Source organism: Arvicanthis niloticus, chromosome 5 (assembly GCF_011762505.2).
Source record: "Arvicanthis niloticus isolate mArvNil1 chromosome 5, mArvNil1.pat.X, whole genome shotgun sequence".
Classification (NCBI taxonomy): domain Eukaryota; kingdom Metazoa; phylum Chordata; class Mammalia; order Rodentia; family Muridae; genus Arvicanthis; species Arvicanthis niloticus.
The window spans coordinates 37,598,613-37,605,073 of NC_047662.1; positions in this window are offsets into that span (position 1 = coordinate 37,598,613).

Genomic DNA, 6,461 nt, shown 5'->3' on the forward strand with positions numbered 1-6,461 from the left:
ACACCCTGCGCTGGAGAACCAGTCGACTGACAGAGCTGGCTGAATTCGGAAGTGAAACAAAGGTGATTACATAGTAGCAAAAACGGGGCAAGAAATAAGTAAATAGAAACAGATGAAAAAGGATTTAAAGATGCAAGGAGTAAATTACAGGCTGCTCTGAGTCAAGAGAGCCAAACAGATAGATAAAGGTTATAGTAACGAAAATGGGGCAAGAAATAAGTGAGTAAAAACAGATGAAAAAGGCTTTAAAGACTCGAGGAATAAATAGAAGGCTGCTCTAGACAGAGAGCTAAACAGAATGATAATGTTAATTGATTTAACTTTCAAAATGGGTGTGATTCTGAGTTATACAATTATATTTTTCTGGATAAAAACTCAATGTAAAGGTTTTTCTGGTTACTGGCTTAAGGAAAGACTAATTTGAAAAAAAAGGTTTTTCTATGAGTTTTCTGATGAAGTCATTAAGGTAGTAGTTATGTCTTCCAGAATTATATGGATCAGACATGACAGAGGTAGGCCTCCAGAACACTAGATTTCAGAGAATCAAAATAATTATCTTGATACTAAACCTTGTTTTGAGATTTGTATATTACAGAATACACAGCTTTGGAGAATAAATCTTATCACCTACATGTTCACTGATGCCCTGGACTTCCAGCTGGATGCAGTTAAGACAGACTTCAGATGCTTATCAATTTACCCTTCCCCTCATTCCTCTTCTAAAAGTCAATGCCCATGTTCAGCTTGAAGAAGTTAATGAAGAGTCAGCGCCCCAATTCCCTGGACTTGGGGACTGAGGTGGTTAATATTAGGCTTTCTTAATCTGTATAATTGTTACTAAACTGATACAAAATTCAAGGATTTCATTGGTATAAATTTGTGGGTACAAGGCTTATACCTTTTACTTCCCCAACAGGGGAAGTTGTGTGTTGCCTTAAAGAGTGTTGCTTTTATATCAACGGTTTAGATATTAAGTCTCTTGTCTCTCAGGTTCATGCTGTTCAAACTGATGGCTTTGGTACGGCAACAGATAACAAATGAAACCCATACAGGTCCAATATTACAGGCTGGAAGTAGGGGACTCTGAAACCTCTGTCATCAAGACTGACGAGGATTAACCCCTAACTTACGTGCTAAGCAGGATAGCCAATGACGGGTAAGAGAGCATATCGAGACCCTTGCCCCTAAAATAAGGGAGGCCTCACCATCTTAAGTGAGGCTGGGGTCCTTTGTTCCAACCTAGGACAGGCACAGTTTCCGTAAGTTTTCCCAGCCTTCCCTTTTGAAAAAAATTTAAAAAGGGGGACCTGTTGGGAGCCGACTTTAGTAGAAAGTGGCTAGATCAACTTTGCAGCCATCTGGAACCATATACCCTGATGAAAGACTTGGTTATCAAAAGCCTATAACAGCTGAAGCACACTCTGATAAATATATTGTTTATCCCACATAGCTTGTTTTGCTGTTTAGTGACCTCAACTGTATGGTGCACATGGTAAAGTGTTTTCACCTGTGTTCTCCTGATTGTGTATATAAATACCTCAGAATTCCCTTCAATAAGAGAGACTTGAGAAAATAGAAGAGACTGAATCACACCCTGTCTTGTCTCCATTCTTCGTGTCACTTGCCCCAAGAGCCACACTCTCTCTTGACCAGAGCACTTAGCCCCAAAAGTGTTGAGGCAGAATGTGGGCCTCAACACCAGAGTTCATTGAGTAGAGAGTTGTTCAATTTCCAGGAGTGTGTAGGCTTTCTGCTGTTTCTGTTGTTGTTGAAGTCTGGCTTTAATCCATGGTAGTCTGATAAGATACAAGACGTTATTTCAATTTTCTTGTCTCTGTTGAGGCTTGCTTTGTGACTGACTCTATGGTCAATTTTGGACAAGAATCCATGAGGTGCTGAGAAGGTATATTCTTTTGTGTTTGGGTGAAATATTCTATAAATATCTGTTAGGTCCATTTGATTCATAATGTCTGTTAGTTTCATTATTTCTGTGTTTAGTTTTGGATGTCCTGTCAATTGGTGAGTGTGGGGTGCTGAAGTCTTTCACTATTAATGTATGGGTTTTGGTGTGTAGTTTAAGCTTTAGCAGTGCTTGTTTTACAAATGTGGGTGTCTGTGTTTAGGACATAGATGTTCAGAATTGAGATATCATCTTGGTGGATGTTTCCTTTGATGAGTATGAAGCGTCCTTCTCTGTCTCATTTGCTTAATTTTAGCTGAAAGTCTATTTTATTAGATATTAGAATGGCTACTCCCACTTGCCTCTTAGGTTTGTTTACTCTGAGGGAATGTTTATCTTTACTGTTAAGATGTGTTCCTTACATGCAGCAGAATGATGGATCCTGTTTTCACATCCATTCTGTTAGCCTGTGTCTTTTTATTAGGGAATTGAGTCCACTGAATTGATGTTGAGAAATATTAATAACCAGTGTTTGTTAATTTCTGTTATTTTGATATGGTGGTATTTGTGTGTGTGTGTGTGAGTGATTTGTTTTTGCTGGTATGGAATTACTTATTTTCTGTGTTTTCTTAGATGTAGTTATCCTCCTTGAATTGGAGGTTTTTTTCTAGTATTTTCTGTAGGGCTGGGTTTGTGAATAGATATTGTTTGACTTTGGAATTGTCTTGAAATATCTTGTTTTCCCCATCTATTGTGATTAAGAGTTTTGCCACAGATGTGCTTGTATAACACATTTAAAAATACAAGGCCTAGACCCAGTCCTTCCTTAACTTTTTTAACTGATATGGGACGGTTAACCTATGAGTTAAGGGACTGTAGCAAATTTATGGCTTTGAGTTTATTGTTAGGAGGTTTCCCATATTTTATTTAGAAATAGCCGAGAGGAGTGAACAAACAACAGTCCAGGTGACCTTACATGGATAGTTGGTTTTCAAAACGTCACAAGTCCATAGAATTGACGCTACAAAAATTTATATATTAATGTCCATTCTGATTAGAGACCTGTCTGCTCCTGACAGCTTCCTGTTGTGGATTCTAAGAAGAAATTGAGCATCCTTGGAGTTATGTCAGTTGTGTGGTGACAGCCACTAGGCAAGAATTGCCTCTTTCCATCTACAGACAAATTACTGTCCAGAAGAGGACACACATGCAGAATAGTCGACTGATTATATCTGCCTAGACAGAGTAATCAGCCCTTAATAATCCTGCATCACTAAGGTCTGTCAGATGACTCTGGGCCAGAAGGCTGAAGATTTGATGCTCGAACGTTCGGTAGTATAGGGGCTTCTCAGGTGTTCAGCGGTCTCTATAAATTGGCTAAGTTTTAGAAGCTACATTTAGTGCTTCCCATAACTTCAGTTAACTCAGTCATTCTGGATTTCTGACGGGGTTGAAGACCCATAGTCTCATAGCCAATCCTGGCTATTTACTTTGAGAGAAAAGATCTGAGTAGATAGTTTTCAGCTGACATTCATTCTAAAGCAAAAAAAAAAAAAAAAAAAAAAAAAAAAAGACAGGATCAAAAGTAAGTGTTTTAGTTAGAAGAGATGACAGAGGTTCTGGTTAGTCAACAAAATGATGGACTGGGTATTAGGACTATCTTGTACCTCACTGGTACAATTAGGATTAAGTATGCTCTAACTGTATTTTGAGAGAAAAGTTTTACTTTAACAGGAAGAGTGATATGTAGGAGGAGCTAAGTGGGAAGGAGTACTGAGAGGAAGAGATGGAGTAAGGAGAGAAGATGAAGGAGAGGAGAAGCTAGGTGATGAGAGAGAGAAAGAGAGAGGGGGCATGGAGGCAGATGTTCACAGGTCTCCACCAGTCAAAGATAGTTTTTATATCTAGGTTGGGTATTGGGTTATGCTTCTGATTGAGCATTACCAAACTTATAAATCCTTTGATTAACATTTTAAAAAATTGTATAAAAGCAAAAAGGAAAGCAGGGGCATGGGACAGGGGTTTTCTAGGGAGGGGAAATGGGGAAAGTGGATGGCATCTTAAATGTAAATAAAATAAAATAAGAAAAAAAAAGAGTTTTGCCACAGGTAGATATTAGGCACCTGTGGTTTTTTTTTAGAAGTTGCAAGATATCTGTCCAAGCCCTTGTAGCTTTTAGAATTTCTGTTGAGAAGTTGGATGTAACTCTGATAGGCCTCCCTTTGTATGTTGCCTGGCTTTTCCCTTGCTGCTTTTAATATTCTTTCTTTGTTCTGTAGGATTTGTGTTTTGATTATTATGTGGTAGGAGGATTTTCTTTTCTGGTCCAGTCTATTTCTATAAGCTACTTGTATGGTTATAGGCATCTTTTTCTTTAGGTTAGGAACTTTTTCTTCTATGACTTTGTTGAAAACACTTTCTGGTCCTTGAGTCCCTGGAGGTGGGACTCTTCATTTTCTTCTTCTGTTTCTATTATTCCTAGGATAGGTCTTTTCATGGTATCCCATATTTTCTGGATGTTTTGTGTCAGGAATTTTTTAGATTTAAGATTTTCTTTGACTGATGTATCAATTTTTTCTATTGTATCTTCTATGCTTGAGATTCTCTCTTCCATCTCCTGTATTCTGTTGCTGATGCTTGCATCTGTTGTTATTGTTCTCTTCTTTAGGTTTTCCCATCCCTAGGATTCCCTCAGTTTGTGCTTTCTCTATTGTTTCTATGCCCACTTTTAGGTCTTACACAGTTTCATTTATTTCCTTCATCTGTTTAGTTGTATTTTCCTATATATCTTTAAAGGATTTATGTGTTTCCTATTTCAAGATCTCTACCTGTTTATATTTTCCTGTATTTCTTTAAGGGATTTATTCATTTTCTCTTTAAAGGTCTCTATCATCTTTATAAGATTACATTTAAGATCATTTTCTTATACTTCGATTGTGTTAGTATATTCAGGGCTTGCTATTGTAGAGTAGCTGTACTGTAAAGATGTTATGTTTTCCTTGCTTTTGTTGATTGTGTTCTTCTAAGGGTCTTTAGCCATCTGAATGGTTTTGATCCCTGATGTTCCTGTTGTAGTAGGTATTGGGAGGTGAGGCTAAACTCGATTTATCTGTGTTGCAGGCATCTGGTGGGTATCCTTGAGCTGTATGGTTCCAGATCAGCATGTCTGTATGGTTCAAGAGCCACAGGTTCCATGAAGGTGAGCAGAGAGGTGGCAAGAGAATGAAAGACTGCCTGGGCTAGCAGGCTGCTCGGAGTAGCTTACCTTGGCCCAGAGGACTCAGTGAGCAAGGAAGATAGGTGGAGGAAGGGAATGTTTTCCCATTTCAGTCAATCCAGCCTTACACCCTTTTGTTACAATAATCCTGAAGCTGATCAGCATATGAATTCCTTTAACTTATGAAGTAAATACAGAAATGTTCTTAGAATTGTTACTCATTTACAACACTATTTGGAAAGTGTATTTTTGCTAACCTGATTTAAATCTGAGGCTTTTAATGTTTTTATAAAGTGAGAATAAACAGATGTTCTATGCAAATAATCTTTAAATTATTTTAAGAAGTTTAAAATGGTTATTTGTTATTGTTCATGTATGTGTGTGTTTGCACACAGAGGATGGCTTCCTAGGGACTGGTTCTCTCCACCAAGCCTCTTGTTACCTCTGTTGTTCTGTTTTAGGATGAGTCTCTTGTGCACACCCCACCACCGTTTTTGCCACAAAGGTGCTAAGAATACAGATGTTCATGGCCCAGGGTTGGAACTCAAGTCACTGGGCTTGGGTAGCAAGCCTATTTACCTGCTGTGCCATCTTGCTTGCACTAAATTATTTATTTTAAAAAACTATATTTTATTGATTATTTGTGGATTTCATATCATGTACCCCAATCATACTCACTTCCAAGTCCTCCAAGGTTTTCTCCCCACCTTTGTGACCTTCTCCATTCCCTCCAAAAAAGGAGAAAAGACAAAAAATGCTAGTCTAATTTGTGTTGCCTATATACTCACTGGGGCTTGGTCAAACTTCCAGTGTTCAACTGCTTAAGGCTCTCTCCAGCCACACCCTGCCAGAAGCTACATTTGAGCATCCTTATCATACTTTTTAAGAACTCTATTTGATGGTTTCCTGTCTTGGCTGTTACTTTTTATGGGGAAGGCTGGGGTAGGGTGAGAGTAAGAGTTGTCACTGAAACCTTCCATGTCCCCTTTCTCAGCTGTGAGTCTGCAGATACTGATTCCACTCCAAAAGCAGCTTCCTGCTCTTTGTAAACAGCAGTAGCATGGACCATGGACTTCCACATGGTTTCTGGTGCTAGCACGGACCATGCACATGCACATGGTCTCCAGGCTCAGGTAATCATGTGCCATGGATCTTAGCATGATCTCTGGTGGCAGTACAAACCATGGACATCAACATGACTCTCTGTTGTAGCATGGGCCACAGACATGATGATAGCCCGCAGCAGCAGCAGAGGCCAAGGACATCAACATGGCCTCTGGGTGAAGGACACTAGTATGGTCCCCAGCTGCAGCCTGGCCCATGAATTCATCATGGCTTTAGGCA